The sequence below is a fragment of the Centrocercus urophasianus genome, unplaced genomic scaffold (assembly GCF_019232065.1).
Source record: "Centrocercus urophasianus isolate 14NV4802_14NV808 unplaced genomic scaffold, USGS_Curo_1.0 seq_10, whole genome shotgun sequence".
NCBI lineage: Eukaryota > Metazoa > Chordata > Aves > Galliformes > Phasianidae > Centrocercus > Centrocercus urophasianus.
Window position 1 is genome coordinate 37,937,536 of NW_024884142.1, and position 16,516 is coordinate 37,954,051.

General features: G+C 37.9%; 1 protein-coding gene across 2 annotated transcripts in view; it reads right to left on the minus strand.

Moving 5' to 3' along the window:
* The window catches only part of WASF1 (WASP family member 1), a 59,014-nt gene that overhangs the window by 29,521 nt on the left and 12,977 nt on the right, over positions 1-16,516 (minus strand). The gene's annotated exons all lie outside the window — the stretch shown is intronic.

Below are 16,516 nucleotides of genomic sequence, written 5' to 3' on the forward strand. Positions count from 1 at the left end.
CTAGACAAGCTAAAAAGTGCAAATATGAATACAGCCTCTGACAGAGGCATTGAGAAGGTGCTGACAGTGAAAGTGAGACTTTATATGCCTAGTGCAATATGTGGGAGCAGCACAAGGTGAGGCAGATTGAGCAAGTCCCACCAGCTGAGCTCTGCAATCCTCGAAGCATGCAGCCCTGAGGAGCAGTGAGCACACAAAGAACACTGAGCTGCAGGCTCATCATCACAGTACCCTAACAGAAAATAAAAGAACTATTCTGTTGCTGGGAAAGTAATGCAGCAAGTGATACGTGAGCAATGTTCTCCAGAAGCAATTAAATATTGATGCCAAAGTTAAGCCCTTTCTTGATTACTACTTCAATGATGCTGCTGTATAAACAGCAAAGAAGGTAAGTCTTCACAGAGAGATCCAAACATGCACAGGAAAAAAAACCCATTTCAGCTTCTTTTACATGTCTATTTTTGCTTATCCCTTTTTATCTAACACAGTTATGAACTACAAGAGTTAAAAAAAATAATCACTAAATAGAATAAAAGTAGTTAATGGGTAATGTTCTTTTTCTTGCATAATTTAATCGAAACAGTATCTTGTGATAATACTGCTCTCCCTTCTTTATTTTACGCCCTGCATGAAAAAATGTATGTAGCATATGCATATTGTAAATATGCTGAAGTGATAAATTCTTTATAAAACTGTGTAATAACAAGAAAAAAAAAAGTCTTAAATCAATGGCTAGTTAGATTTCAAGTAACAGCATTTATGTGGTGCCCCTTAAGTATCTGATTTGCCTCTAGGATAGAACATGTAACAGAAAAGCTGAGAAGATTCAGTACTGGCCCAAATGTTTTCTCCAGTGGGCACAAAAAGAAGCTGGACTAGCAAAAAAATAAGCCAGAATTCCTTGGCCCTCAGAATGTACAACTCTGAACCTGAATAAAAGTCTACTTAAGACAACAGATTTTAATTACTTTCTTTCGCATTGACCTCTTCAGAATTAGCAGAGAATTCACTTGTCATCCTTTTTCCTCCCAAAGACACATACATCATTTTTCTAATATCTGACTAATGCAGCGCTGGCTGTCCTACCCAAAGATATTGCGGAACAATAAAAGGCAGCACAGGGAACATAAATCTGGTAGAAGGTACCAGTTTTAACTACAGATGAACTTGGAAAGGAAACAGAGGACAGAAGAGGAAACCGATGCCTTCCAAATTATGCTTCATATTTGAAAATTACACAAAGACTGAATAAAGAATATTTCTCTGTTCCCCACAGTAACAAGAAATAGGAGGCAACCAAGGAAGATACCACTCAATCATGCTTCAAATAAAGGGAAATGCATTTCATATGATGTTTAACAAACGGTGGACCCCTGGGCCAAAGGAGCTGCACACAGCTGAAGTGTCTTGGTAATATGCCCACTGCAGGGCACATGGTATTTGCAGTTTGTGGTGACCACCAGCAGGCCCTGTCAATTCCTCTCCGGGGCATTTAGTGATCCCAGCACTGGGAATCCTTGCTTATGAAACAAGGTATGAGACAGTATGGGAGAACAAACAGAGCCTTACTGCACCTAAACAATTTCCTCTCTCTTACAAAAGGTACAGCTCTCATCCAGCAAGCTGAACAATTCTGAAATGCCTGTACATATTATGCAGATTTGGAGCTGTGAAAGAGTAAAGAAAAAAAAAAAAAAAGGAACATCACTATCTAGTCTATCCTCTCATTTTAAACAAAAAATCCCATACTGCCTCCCCCTCTGCTCCCAAATCTTATGTTAACCAAGCCACTCTGGCAGCAAAGAAACTCATCCTCAGACTGTCAGCATGCTGCTCCCACTCAAGCCCACAAAACTGCCAATAGCCATGGCCAGATATAAGAGAGGATGCCTGCCTGTACAGCTGAGCATCCCTGCTGTGAGGTAGGAGAGCTGACACCATCTGAGCCTGGAGCAGGTCCCCCCTCCTCGCTCTGAAGGCTGGGCTGGCTGCCTTAAGAGTCCAGCTCTCCCTCCTCCCTGCTCACCCATGCAGAGCTGCGAGCCAGCTCCAAAGCACTGGCGCTGGTGTATACTGCAAGCACTCCGCTCCATGGAGACGTTAATAGGAAGTGCACCTTCTCAGAGGGATTAGATCTCTCGCAGATTCACTCCTGAAATCTCCTCCCCCTTGTTCTCTATACATCTTTTGAAGCACCCTGAATCCAGCTGGAAACCCAGTGCTGGCTGCAGCTGAGGGACCTGCTACAGGGCACCTGCCCAACACTGCTGGATCAATGCCAGTCAGTGACACTGCTGTCAGAATCATCATCTCCTCTCCAGCGTTCCTTCAGGGAAACATCTCAGAAGAGCAAGATGTGTGGGAAATGGTAAACCAGAAGTAGCTTGTAGAAAACATAGAGTCAGCTGTCACAGTGACAACTCAGGTTTTCCAGCAAACACATTGAGACCACCAAGAATGAAAGCACACCACTGAAGTGGGGAAAAGTAGCTAATTAATCTGCCCAGCAGTTTAAATGGTAATTAAACAATACTTCAATTTAACTTTCAGAAGACTAGTAAGATTTCACAATCACAGTATCTTCTTTAATGAAGGTTTACTTTTGATCGAGTTACACTCTGTCATTACTAAACTTCTTAGCAGTAATGAAAAACATTCCTGTGTAATTTTTATGCATATCAATAATGCAGCACTGAATGCTCTTGCTTTAATGGGGTTAAATTTAATTCCAACCATTTCTATAATGTATCTTTACAGCTTGGTATTACCATACTAGTAATTTCTTTAACAACATACAACAGCAGTGCTTTTCATTTCCTTGATTTAATGGATCCCATTCCAGCTGCTGGCAGAACAGATCAGTCTGAAATGTCAATTTAACACTTTTTTCCTCCTTAGAAGAAGAAACAGATTATGCAATAGCTTTTCTATTTGCCTATGTAGTCATGTACTAACCACATCTATGCTAAACAGACAGACTTCAGAACAGAATTAAAGTAACTAACAAAAATCCTTCTCTCACTCGCTTCCATATCTTCAACTTACCATAAAATTATTCCAACCTTATCACCAGAATTTCCATAACTAAGTTTCCACAAAAATATTCTGCACCAATAGCATCCCCAGCTACCATTGGAAAATAATTAACTTATTTTATAACAGCCTCTAATTTTCATCAAATTCCCACATCTTTGTTTATGACTTCTATGTTATTTTTCAATTAATTTTCTTCCATTGAGAGAGCATTTCCTTTAATTTAATCTCTTAGAAGAATGTCATTCCACACTCTAGTAAAAAATTGATATCAAACATATTTATACAAATCAACTGTGAAGTGAAAATCAAATGAGAATTTTGGTCCAAACTTATTTTGCTGCTCATGACACCACGATTTGAGTGTATTGACATCAGACATTCCAACACTATCAAAAAGAGCAGTGAACACCAAAATGAATCCTGGAAACTATCTAACTAAACTATCTAAACTGTACAAATCAAGCTCATTCTCTGTCAGATTTTCTTAGAATTGTACTACTGTTGTACTAGATGCAGAAAAAATAAGATCCACATACACCTTTGGTATGAACAGGCAAATATGCAGACTTCATGCAGGTTGTTCCCCTGTAGCTCTCACTGCAAGACCAATGTGCACGTAAAACCCCAAGGATCACCCAGCAGCATGAGGTCCTTCAGCAAAGCAGGACACTCTCAGACACTACCAGGGCAGTGCAGTGACTTTTAAAACCCTAAAAGTACTTCACGTCTCTTTCAGGTGACATCAACTTTCATCTGATGAACTGCATCCTGAATTGACAATTTAACAGAAAGCTGTTAAAGCTACAGTTTTGTAATCTTCATATAATGAATTACATTACCAAACTGAAGACCTTTCTCTTTGGAATATTTTCCTCGTATCTCCCTCATCTGCAACTTGCTCTGAAAAATATTTTTGACTGCAGATGACTACAAAAAGACGAGCTTATTGTACCTAAAAATCAGTGTCAAAGAGAACAACTGGAGAAGATGTTGCTAGAAAATGAAGTTGATATCACTGCTGTTTAAGAATGACTAAATGTCAACAATTCATTTTACATCTTAATATCTTCTACTCTAGATTGTTCCAAATAGTTGGTACACATTTGGCCAACGTGCAATGTGATGACCAAAGCAATAACAAAGCACTCCAACAGGTTGCTTGGAGAGGTGGTGGATGCAGGCTGGACGGGGCTCTGAGCACCCTGACCTACATGTAGGTGACCCTGTTCATTGCAGGACTAGACAATCTTATGGGTCACTTCATGGATGAGAACAATTGAAGCCACAAGTTATTTATATGTTGATTTTTAAAAGTTTTACCTATAATAGACTATTTTTTTCAAAGATCTTAAATATTTACTGTCCCTGAGGTAACTCCAGTGATGGTAGCAAGCCCTGCAATAAGCAACACTAGTAACAGAGCAGTAGTATTGCTGATGTGGAAAGTAAAACTTCATTAACACAAACAGCAGCAAGCTTCCATGGTAGAAAGCAGACATACCAACTCATAATAAACTGCCTACTTCAAGTTTTAAAGGACGTAACAGCTGATTTTCATTGACTGAAATGCTGCAGTTTGAGTCAAGTCAATGAGTTGCATGTCCCAAAACAGAGCACAACAGCAGGCAGCAAAACATTTCTACTGAAAGAGCCCAGAAGAAAGTCTCTTAGGACTCTCTGACCACTTGCTTTTTTGTTAAGTCAGGTAAGGCCTGAACCAAACTGTAGCCTACTACATGGCTATAGGCTTCCTGAAGGCTGGGCTGGGCCCAACCACACTAAACATATGCAGCGGGGGCTTCTGCACCCTTATCTGAAATTCTTCTGTGTTTTGTTTGGGCTATTGCCCACCATGGCTGCTTCGATATGCTGATGGCACCGGCACTTACCATTCCTTTTACACAATTATCTCCTGCCTTCGAGCCCTAATCGAAGATTTCATGCTGATCACGTGTAAAGAGCAAAATTGCAAGCTATCTTAAATAAAAGGAGAAAACATTCCGTTCAATACCTGCTTCTTTTTCCCAGCACAGGTGCAAAACACAACAGGGTTACATGAATCACATGCCACTTTAGCCAATCTCTTACCTTATGCTAAAATGAATTAAACTTCAGTACTATGAATAACACAAAAAATTGAGAATAAGCAGTTTGCAAACCATGCCTTTTTTTTTTCTTCCTACAATCCTAAAATCAGCTTAATTTCACATAATTTATCTTTTTCCCTTTATTTTCACCTCCTATTTTCTGTAATATAAACCAGTACCTACTGATTAGTCAGTTTGTTAAGCATCGATGATCTTAACCATGTTGTTCACATCAGTTTTCCCACCACCAACAGCATCCATCTTGTTAAGGTCAATGTCTTTCAAATGTAAGTTGTTCATATCAAACTTTAAAAATTCACTGCAAAAATCATGCACGCAAAATAATCCAGCCACTGTAAGTGCACATTTAGCTGATGCCCATCTTACTAATAAATGCAAAATTGTTTCCACTCATCTTAATAAAGAAACTAATTTAATGAACTGCTATTACAAAATATCAAGTTCAACAGTTTCTACCCTAAACAGTCAGGCTACTGGAGGCTATGAGCCTCTAAGACAGTTGCATTTCTGGCTTATAGAAAAAATTCAATATATTAAGATAGATGTGACACAAAGCAGGTGCATAGCAAGAAAAATTAACACTTACAAATTTACTTTACATAAAATAATTAAAGTAAAAACAAAAATTAAAAGTGTGCTTTAGTCCAACACCATAATTTTTTTTTATATATATATATATATATATATGAGAAAAAACATGTAAGAATAAAAATTCTTACTTTAAAAAATCACATTAAATAAAAATAATAAAATTAAAGATTTCTGAAGATTTCCAGGTGTTAGAGTAGAATGAATTGGTACTAGCTTATCTCTTGCAATTCTGAGTAGTTTTAAAAACTTTTAAGAATTGTAATTTCCAGTACTGAAAATACAGTATTAAGCTACAAGGAGACTCACAAAACCAGTCTTGTGAATAGGTACAGAACAGAAGCATTGTCTTCAACCAGTTGCAAGCTCTAATGATATCTTAGTAAAGAAAAAATAAATGCATCGTGTGTTTCCACATATTAACGCAGAAATATTTAAGTCATGTAGAGCCATACTGCATTTTATTGTTAGGACATTATTCACAAGAAAAAAAACATCTTCTGCTCTTGTATTTCCATTAAGCCTTTTAAGCAGTTATTTTAAAAATATAAAGCATGCGTGTAATTAAACATGTATTTGCATTATATATATGGGCACATACATAGTGATAGCTCTAAATAATAATCTTTCAAATTATTACATAAAATATTTGAAGAGCTGCAAAATTTGCTGTCAGCATTACTAAATATTATTCAGGTTACCTTGCACTTTTTTTTTTCCTCCTAGCGAGCTGTTGTCAGGTCATTTGATTAAAGACTATTTTGGAAGCACCCTCGGTTCTAATTTAGGTACAACCAAGAATGCCCAAATTATTTTCTGATTACAAGCTTTCCTCCATCCCCAAAGGCTAAAAATATACGAGTGCATAACATACATTGCGTTTTGAAATTGCTTTTTTGAGACCTATGGTTTATCTGATGACATTTTTTCTCTTAGCATTAATCTCATCTTCCTGTTAACAGCTTCTACATACAGAGTAGGATACAAAAGCTGTGTGATGAATTGCAACAAAAGCTCTTTATAGTCTTGACAGAGACAGATCACTAATCCAGTGTTAATTTAAAATCCAAATACCAGAACTGTACACGGAGCTTCTGTTGCTTTAGCACATCTTTCCTAACAAACCACGCTTTTTTTTCCCCGAAATGTTAGTATATTCACAATTACTCCCCTTACCAACTCAGGGTAACACCTAGTGTAAATGCAGATGTTTTATAACTTCATTTCATAAAATTCCCAAATCAACTTGAATACCCAGTTTGCTACCACTGCACAGAGACAACCACCTGCTTCTAAAGGATGGCACATTGTGGCAGTTGGGAATAGATACTGATAGATAAGGTACCTGAACCTTAGAACTGCTATAAAATGCCCAAAGCTGTTGGGTACGGGGTGGATAAGCAGCACCCACCCCAGTGTGGCACCATGCAGCCCACCTCTGGGCCTACTGACAGTTGTGTCCCAGTCCTGGGAGCACCGCAGCCCTGCGCATACCTCTGCCATCAGGCCTTACACCGGCCGTGTCACAAGCTGCCCCTCTGCACAGGCATTAGGAAGCAGGGTATTAGGATTCAAGGCATGGTGCCTTGCCTTAACCACAGCACTGGTGGTATGGGGAAAACACACAGAGCTGGCCCTCAGTGACTGAAGCCTTCTCTGTTCCTGCTGGCACAAGAGAATCCCCTAAAGGCAAAGGAATTAAGAGATAATTATTCTTTTGGTACCAAGCTACATCTGGTAAATATTAAGTTATGACACGCCAAAACTGAGAGAAATGAATGGTTGTGCGTGGGTGAGGAAAAGAAGGAAGAGGAAATATGACAGTCCGTGCCTTTCATTGCATTGACCTTGCTGATGAATCAAAGAAAGAAACTGGATGCTAATGAAATAATAAATTATGTCAGGAATCCATGGCAGCACTACAGGAACCAGTAATACAGTTGCTGCACATTAATCCAGCAGTGATAATCAGCACACTAACAAGTACTCACTCACCTGGTAACAAGTGCCTGCCATGACCATCAGAAGCTTTCCGTGCCACAAAATGTTACCAGAGATCTGAAGAAGTGATGTGAGCACCGCAAGATTTGCAATAAGCCACATATACAAAATATGAAGAATTTTAATGCATTTTATGCTATTGTATCCAAACCAAGAACAACAGATTAATGGGTTTGATTTTCTTTTTCACAGTCTTAAAGGAGGAATTATGATCTGCCAGGTACCAAGTTATACGTACAGATGTAAAATAATCACCTTATTACTGCCTGAGCTTCTTTGCAGATTAATTTTTCCTCTTTGTGAATGATAAAATTCCTCATAGAGGCTTTGATGTTAAAAGTGTGAATGTGCATAAGCAATGCTTTGCACTACCTACTGCTACTTAACATATTTGAACAGACATGCTGCTAGAACAAAGGTATTAACATTCAGAGAAGTTGTTTATGTTTGAACAGAGATGTTATTAAATATTCAGCAGTCCAGAAACGGGGCTAATTTATATTGTTTAAGGCTAGAAAGCGATCATTTGATCCTTTGCTCATTATCATGTCTAACCTCCCCACTAAAGGCAGTAGCACATTTGCTAAGTAAACACTTGAGTGTTCAAATCTGCCAGTGCTGAGATGCCCAGGACAACAATTTTCTAGCACCTTCCCCATTCTGCTATCATCATTTTAAGGGGCTGGGGTTTCCAGTAATTTCTTGGGTAAACTCTTCTACAACCAAGCATTTTTAAAATACAGGAAAATAGGTCAATTTTCCCTTTCTCTCCGTTTTCTTCCCTTATGCCTTCAGATCACTATTCAGATAATCAGTTCTTCTTTCTCACTGTTTGCAGCCTTCAGGAATTTACAACTGTTCTTCCTTTGCTAGTAATTCCACCAAGTTGTTAAGCTTTCTTCTTACTTACTTACAAGGAAAAAAAAGTCTCAAACTGTCACTAATTCCAGTAATGCTTTGGCCTTACTCAAGCATCATCTAATTTATCAGTACTCCGTCAGTAATGTGGTACCCAAAGTGAAAATGCATTTCAGATGCATTTGCGTTGCATGATCTTACTTAAAATATGTCTAAACATCATAAATTCTTTCAGTTATGCCATTATTTGTTAGTGCCACCGACTCCAACCTCACACTTGTATAAATGCAGTTTTGCAAGTTCGGTGGTTTTTCTCCCAGTTAAAATCATAGTTTGTGTGGTGACTGCAGGTTGAGGTCTAGGGTCCAGATTTGCAAGCCCTTGGTTCTTTAAGTAGCCAGTTATTCTGAATTAAAATGAGATTCTTTGCAGGATAACATTAAGAAATAGCAATAGGTACTTTTTTTTTCTTAGCTCTAATTTATGTGGCCTAAAACAAATGAACAGTCTTGAATGAATAGAAAAATCAAAGGAACTACACACGTCAACATTATTAGTGAGAAACGTCACATTATTTGCCTTTCTGTTGTAAAACTCTGACAAAAGATGAAGAATGCTGCATTATCTGGCCTACAAAAGAATCACTATTCATTTAGCAAACTTACGTAGTAAGTACAGATTACTGGCAGGAAAATCTAGAACTTGATAAATTTTAACCAACTCTAACTTTTAATAATCTCTAAACAACAATCTAAAACATTAAATTTTTAAGGGAAAACATTTTACTGACAAAATTATGTTTCTTCATTTCACAAGCATTTAAATATATAACATATACATTCGTGTTTTTATCCTTAAATACTAAAAGTAATCCTTGCCAGCACTTACTTTCAGCGTCTCCATCGCTGAGTTTTGAAGCCATCCTTGTCAGGAAAGGAATAAATAGTACAGAGCAAACTAATATTTTTGTGAACTGGAACTAATTAAAGTTAGTCCTCTCAAGGTTTTTGTGTGATGGACGATCGTGAGCTTTAACTAAGGCTGTTCTCATAATCAGGATATCTGTAAGATGCCTCTCCTCTCTAGTTTCCTGTATCTATTTACATGTAAGCTAACACTGTCACCTTTCCACTGCCACTAACATTTGCAAAGATACACATTTTTGTAGTGTTTAAAAAAAGTTTTGAAAGTTTAAAAAACTTTCAAATATGTTTCCCTATAAAATTTAGCTCCAATCAAACACCAGTTAACAAATTATTGGAAAGAAATAGAGAACATAGACAAACACACAAAGAATGAATGCATTTGCCTCCCTTTCTTAAGCCTCAAAACTTCAACAGGTTTGGAAACAGTTATTAAAATAATTTGCTTTAGTGCTATGCTTCAAACAGTACTTAATGAAAGTTACTAACTTAAATAACAGGAGACACTGAGGTGAAGTAAGAACATTCCTATATTCATGCATTCCTTTATTACTTGATCTAAACTGAATTTGAGCACAGAAATAGAAAATACACGGGAATGAAAGCTACAGTCGCTAAACTGGAGATGCCACCTCAGTTCACAGTTGGAGGCTCTGTGAGGAAACTTTCCTCTATGAGGTCAGGAGACTGTTTTCAGTTGCATGCTCCTCTTAAAGCACTATTCTTAACATTCAGTAAGGGTAATTGCCTACGGAATCAGTAGGCAGTATTAAGCACTAAGTAACAGTATTAAGCCACTATAAAAAATAATAATAATAATAATAGTGTATACACATTTATCAGGGAAAATAAGGTGTTCTCATTCTGCAAGGAAAGTATCCACAACACTCCATATTGTTACATGTAACCATCAAAATATTCTCGGTGAAGAGGGACACGCAGAGCAAACTCTCCGCTGGCTCCTGAGGAAACAGAGCAATTATAGATAGATACAGGAAAGAAAAGAGAAGGTGGTGAATCTGTTTATTCTCTACAACAGAGCTTAACAATTAGCTCAGCCAGCCAAGAGGAGGGGCAGACCCAAGTTAATAAAGTTGGCTCCTTTTCTAAGTACGTATTTAGCAAAAGAAAGGTAGTGACCGAAAAAGGATGCAGAAATGAAATTATCTTCAGCTGTCTCTCTCTGCACAAAGCTCTGAATAAGATAGCTCAGCACTGTTAAACTTTGAGCTACTACACTTAATTATCAAATAATGAAGATACTCATTTGCTTTCAAAGTAAACAACATAAGAATGGAATAAATCATTAATTTCAGTAATTCATTCTGCATTTAAGATGTGCCAAGTGTAGATATTCAGAGAACCTTGGATGCGGGATTGGAACAGAACTGAGAATCCTGAGAAATAAGAGGAAAAAAATCCATAGCACAAACCACAGCTCACAGAAGGTAAAAACAGGTGAGAAAAGAAATACAGAATGGTTCTGGTATTCTCCAGTGGTATGCATAGGAGCTAGTAAAGATATATATATTTTTTTATATTTACTAAATATCCCAAAGTGATTTGCAGGATGACTTCAACTAATACAGAAAAAAGGGCTATGTTTCTTATACCACCAATGAGATACTCAAGAATGTAACAGCATCAATGTCGTGCCCTGAAGAAAAAAAAATAAATAACCAACTAGGATGCATTTTCTGCCAGGCAGAGAAAATAGAAATAAACAAACCAAGAGACATGGGCCAATATTTCTGTTGATGAGAAAGCATCATGACATCTTGCACATTTAAAGATATGGTTTAGTGGGCAACACTGGCAGTAGGTGAGTCAGAAGGACAGTTGGATGAGATGATCTTAGGAGTCTTTTTCAATGATTCCATGAACTATGCAGGCATTCAGATTTCTCTGATCCAAGGTTAGTCTGTTTCTCTTTGGCTTGAAGATATAATTACAGTAAACTCCATTATTGAAATGGACATGATTAATTCCATTTCTCTCCGGTTAGAGAGTAGCTTCTTGCTACTTTTTTGTAGGCTGTTTTGTTATTGTTTTTTGCTTTTGTTTTTTAGAAAGGCAGCTGATAAAAAAAGGAGACAGTAAGGCTTCAAGATTGAAGAATCAGCCCTTCAAAGGTGAATTTGCTCTAGACTTACCCCAAAGTGGTGGCAGAAGGAACTAGCCTGAGCTAAGCAGAAGCATCTCTGAAGCAAGAATCCAAGACGATGTCTGAGGTGTACACTACATTAAATTGTTGCAGTGTAATTGCTGTCTTTCTCACTGATGATTATGAATTCCTAATAAAATATACTCCTTTGGAAGTAAAGAGGTCGAAGAAAACAGGTTGAAGTAAAAGGAATATTATATTCGGAGGAAGTAATACAGAAAGAATACTAACTAGGGCAGCTACAGACTTTAGAAGAAAGTTAAAATAGCATTTCACTAAATACTGTCCACCAAAAAAAAAAAAAAAAAAAAAAGGTATACCTAAAAACCAGACCTTGAGCTAGAGGTAAATTTATTATGCTAACCCAAAACTGTTTGCCAAAAGCAAGCATTCATAATATGTAATCAGCACTGTTCTGCAATTTACAAATTAGCACGCTTTCATTAGTATGCTTCATGAGTGAATACAAACATAGGCAAAGAAGAAGTCAGCTACAGATGCTGGAACCTGCTATTTTTCATGACTGATATTATGACTACACTTGCCAGAGGAAACTGCATTCTGCCCAAGCTATCCTACATATTCAAAATCCTTAGTGAGGAATACAAAGGGGAGAAGACCTGAAAGAGACTCTGAACACACATAAGAGCTAGAGATTATGCAGTAGGTATCCTTAGGTTCTATTTGTAGAACTTTGGAAAATCTGCAGAGTTAACTGAAGGTTAAAGAGTTTGTGTTCTGGTGACACAGAAATGAGGTAAGATAAAAAAAAAAATCGGACAAAAAACAGAATTGGGAAGGAATCCCCCTAACTTCCCAATTTAAGCATTTGTGACAACAAATGACTTTGAGGTATGCGTAGCCAGTGAAAACGTAGCTCAGCACTGTTAAACATATTTGAACTCTGTTGCTTTTTTCCTCCCTACTGGTGTTCTTGGCTGTAACTGAAGACTGGTACCAGCTTAGGTAACTAATATTTAATGCATATGGCAACTAATACATAATTCTAGTTTTTCTGTTAGTGTTGAGATGATCTGTGCCACACACGAGTCACTGTGATGGAAGAGTATAGTAATTTGAGTTTCAAAATTTGCATCCCAATCACGCACAGAAGTACTTCTCTCCCAGCAATTAACCAGAAAGAAGGTAACTAAAGGCAAAGCAACGGGTAAAACAAAACTGTTCTATTTGGCTATTTAATTATAGTGCAAGTTCAGAGCATCTTCCCAGCTTTTATCAGGCACCACAACACAGACAGTATTCTGCTAACAAAAGAGGAAAGAGAAAAATAATAAAAAAGCAACCATATGTAAAACTCTAAAGTAACAAAATTAAAATTCCTAATATGTAAACATTTAGAGAAAGGTTATGTATATCTATGTATAAACATATAAATACGTATGTACGCACATATGTATGTACATATTTGTATAAATTAAAGGATGAAAGTGACTGTCCAGTACTTACCTGCAAGTCATACAGTTACTCATAATGTAACCCATAAGTTTACTGAGCTGTACTTATTCCCGAAAAAGGGGTTATTTCCTACTACTGCTGAAGTTCAAAAATACTACTACTTTTTGATCAAAGGGAAGCGTCACACAAAAAGATAAAACACTAGTGTACTTGTGTATAAATAACCAAACAATAACAGCATACTTATATTGAGTGTTAACTTTGAGAGCAAGGATAAGATGTTTTGTTACCAGTCGAGGTAACAGATGAGTATCAGCTAAACAGAAACAAAAGAAGCTTCAGGAACAGGCATTTGTCACTACAAAAGCACATCATTTCACTTCAAAGCTATTTAGCTGACTTAATCTAAAACAAAGCTTTCAATCACTGCCACCATTTTTCAGTGATTTCTAGTAGTCAGCATTCTGCTTAGTCAGTGAGTTTTCCAAGTCCTCTGAAGTTTTCACAAAACTGATATTTTACGTCTTCAAGAGGCCCTGTTTGCTACCTGTCACTTCAAATTTCCTTAGAAGTCACACACTCCTTCTAAACAAAACTGTAGATGGGAACACACTAGTTTGAAAAGTCTCCCTTCAGCACTTGGTCAGGCTTGCTGAAATAGTACTCAAACTATTGTATTAGGTACACTGCAGGAATCCACAACAAGCAAATCCCAAGAGGAATCTCAGTGTAGTTTTAAAAACACTTGAACAATCACAAAGCCAAGTACAAGAGCATGGAAAGCTCCAGGTTATCTGATGTCCATTCTCTCATTCTAAGGAAGGATCAATTATTTGTAAATTATTGCCAACAAATGATCGGTCAAACCTGTCTTTGAAAACACACTGGTGCCCCAGAAAGACTGGCAAACTCCCAAAGAAAGCCACTGCAATATTTCATAAAACCCACAGGTCAGCTGCTACTTGAGAAAAAGTATTCTTCAATTTAGCTCAGAATAAATCTTATTCAACCAAACAAAAATACTGAGAAAAGCCAGGAAAAAGAGAAGCGTAGAAGGAAAGTTCCTATAGCATAAACATTTTATCTAGGAAAACAGAATTGTTTTCAGTCACAGACCTAGGACATAGCTCAAACTCAGCTTGGCTGACTCTCCTTATGTTGATGCACCAACTGCTGGGCAGTGAGGAAAGGAACTATAAAGACATTTGTATTCACCAACTACCATTCCTGTTAAACATCTTTTACATGAAGATACTAACCTTACTCTGAAATATATAAACAAAACGACTAGATGAACAAACTGAGCCTATCTTTACAGAAAGGATTTCTGGATTTTGAAGACGAGTTCAATTTTTGAAATCACTTCCTACACTTGTGATTCCACTGTTGGTGCTGATTTCCAGTTGTGTGCTGCCCTCAGTCAGAGGAGGGTTGGATGCTCCCTCATTTCTGACTTCAGTGGTAAATGAGTTGAAAACAGAATTCTGAAAAACTTCAGTCATAGTCCCCCCACACCCACATGCATTTTTTTCACCTCTGTAAGCTGAAACAGGGAGAGAAAGATACTACTGTCAAGCAAAGTTGCACACCGCACAGTGTCCTGTTAAGTCAAAATTGGCTTACTTCTGACCAAGCACACTAAACACTATCTGGCACTGCTGTCACAGCAATAAGCTGCCCAGTTCTCAGTCTGACATTATAATGAACAACTCCATCACTCAGCTGCTGCTTGGTGATTGCTGCTGCAGCAGCTACAACATGGAGTTCGGATGAGTCTGCATAACACAACTTTTCGTAATCTTTGAAACACGTGTCAAGAACAGGGAAGCCCTTACGGCGGCTGCAGCTCCTCACAGGGAGCGGAGGGCAGCGCTGAGCTCTGCTCTGTGTGGCAGCGACGCGGCCCGAGGGAACGGCGTGGAGCTGCGTCAGGGGAGGGGCAGTGGGGTTAGGGGCAGGGTCTGCAGCACAGGGCATGGAGCGGGATGCACGGGGCAGCGGGCACGGCCCTGAGTGCCGGAGTTCAAGAAGCGTTTTCTTCTAGAAAGGGCCGCAGAGAGCTCTTACAAGCATAATGGAGTCAGTACAAAGTAATAATAGTCAAAGTTACTCTCAGGGATTAAATTAAATAATCAAAAGCAGATAAAACAGTACCTCAACACAATATTTAAAATATTTAAGTTTTAGATCTATGAAAATTTCAAAATTAATATTATTTGAAAGGCGAATTTCAAGAATGAGATATTTTGTACCGACGCAAAATACAACTCAACTTGAAATGGCTGACTGAATTCTTCAGTTACATTTCTTTGTTGATGAAAGAATGAGCAAATTTCACAATAAAGCTAAGCACAAGCAAGAGTTTGAGCAGTAAAATTGCTCTGAGAAACTCAAGTTTAAGTTGTTATCAGAGAGCATACAAGGTAAACAGTATAGTCAGTATTTAATACCTTCTAAATTATTGTATTTAGCTGGAGACATATTGCAACATTTCTATGTTAATTTTTTTTTTTCCAGTACTGAAATGGACTCTTCCAAGATGCAATAAAAATCAAGCAAATTTACTTTGAGTAAAAGCAAAGTAATTTATTCCTGTGTGCTACAGAAGATTTCATCCTGCATTAGTACAACATAAATATATAAAATAAGGCAATTAAACTGCTAAAATACATCTAAAACTCATTTGCTACATTAACAATTCTGGTTTTGATTCCTTCTGACAATTGTAGAATTGCAAGGTTGGAAACGACCTGCAAGACCATCTAGTCCAACCATTCTCCCATTGCCATTGCTACCACAAGCAATGAACCACATCTCGTAGCTCCTCGTCCAGACGCCTCTTGAACACTGCCGGGGACGGCGACTCCACCACCTCCCTGGGCAGCCATTCCAGTGCCTGACCACTCTCTGAGACAAAAAGTTCTTCCTTACGTCTAACATAAACCTCCTAAGGCACAACTTGTGGCCATTTCCTCGGGTTCTGTTTGTTGTGTGGGAGAAGAGGCCTCCTCATCACAATCTCCCTTTAGGAAGTTGTAGAGTGCAATAAGGTCACCTCTGTGCCTCCTCTTCTCCAGACTAAACAATATAAAAACAAAGAAAATGGAAGGACTTCATTGCACGACTCTGAAGGGTTGCTAAGTTTCAAACAAACAATGTGGGGGGACACATTCCTCAACTGTGTTATTCACATTATTTAAACTGCAAGGTTCTTGGAGCTTGATTATTGCCATGAGGGTGATTACTCAAAGTATTCACAAAATTCCACAGATCAGCTGAAAAGTCTTCTGGAACACAGATTAAAGAAGTTTCATCTAACATCTCTGGCTCATGCATGGGGAATCTGTCTCGGAGAATCATGTTCTAAATATGGGTTTGTTAGCAAAGACCATTCACAACAGATTCTGCTAGTATAATTTTAC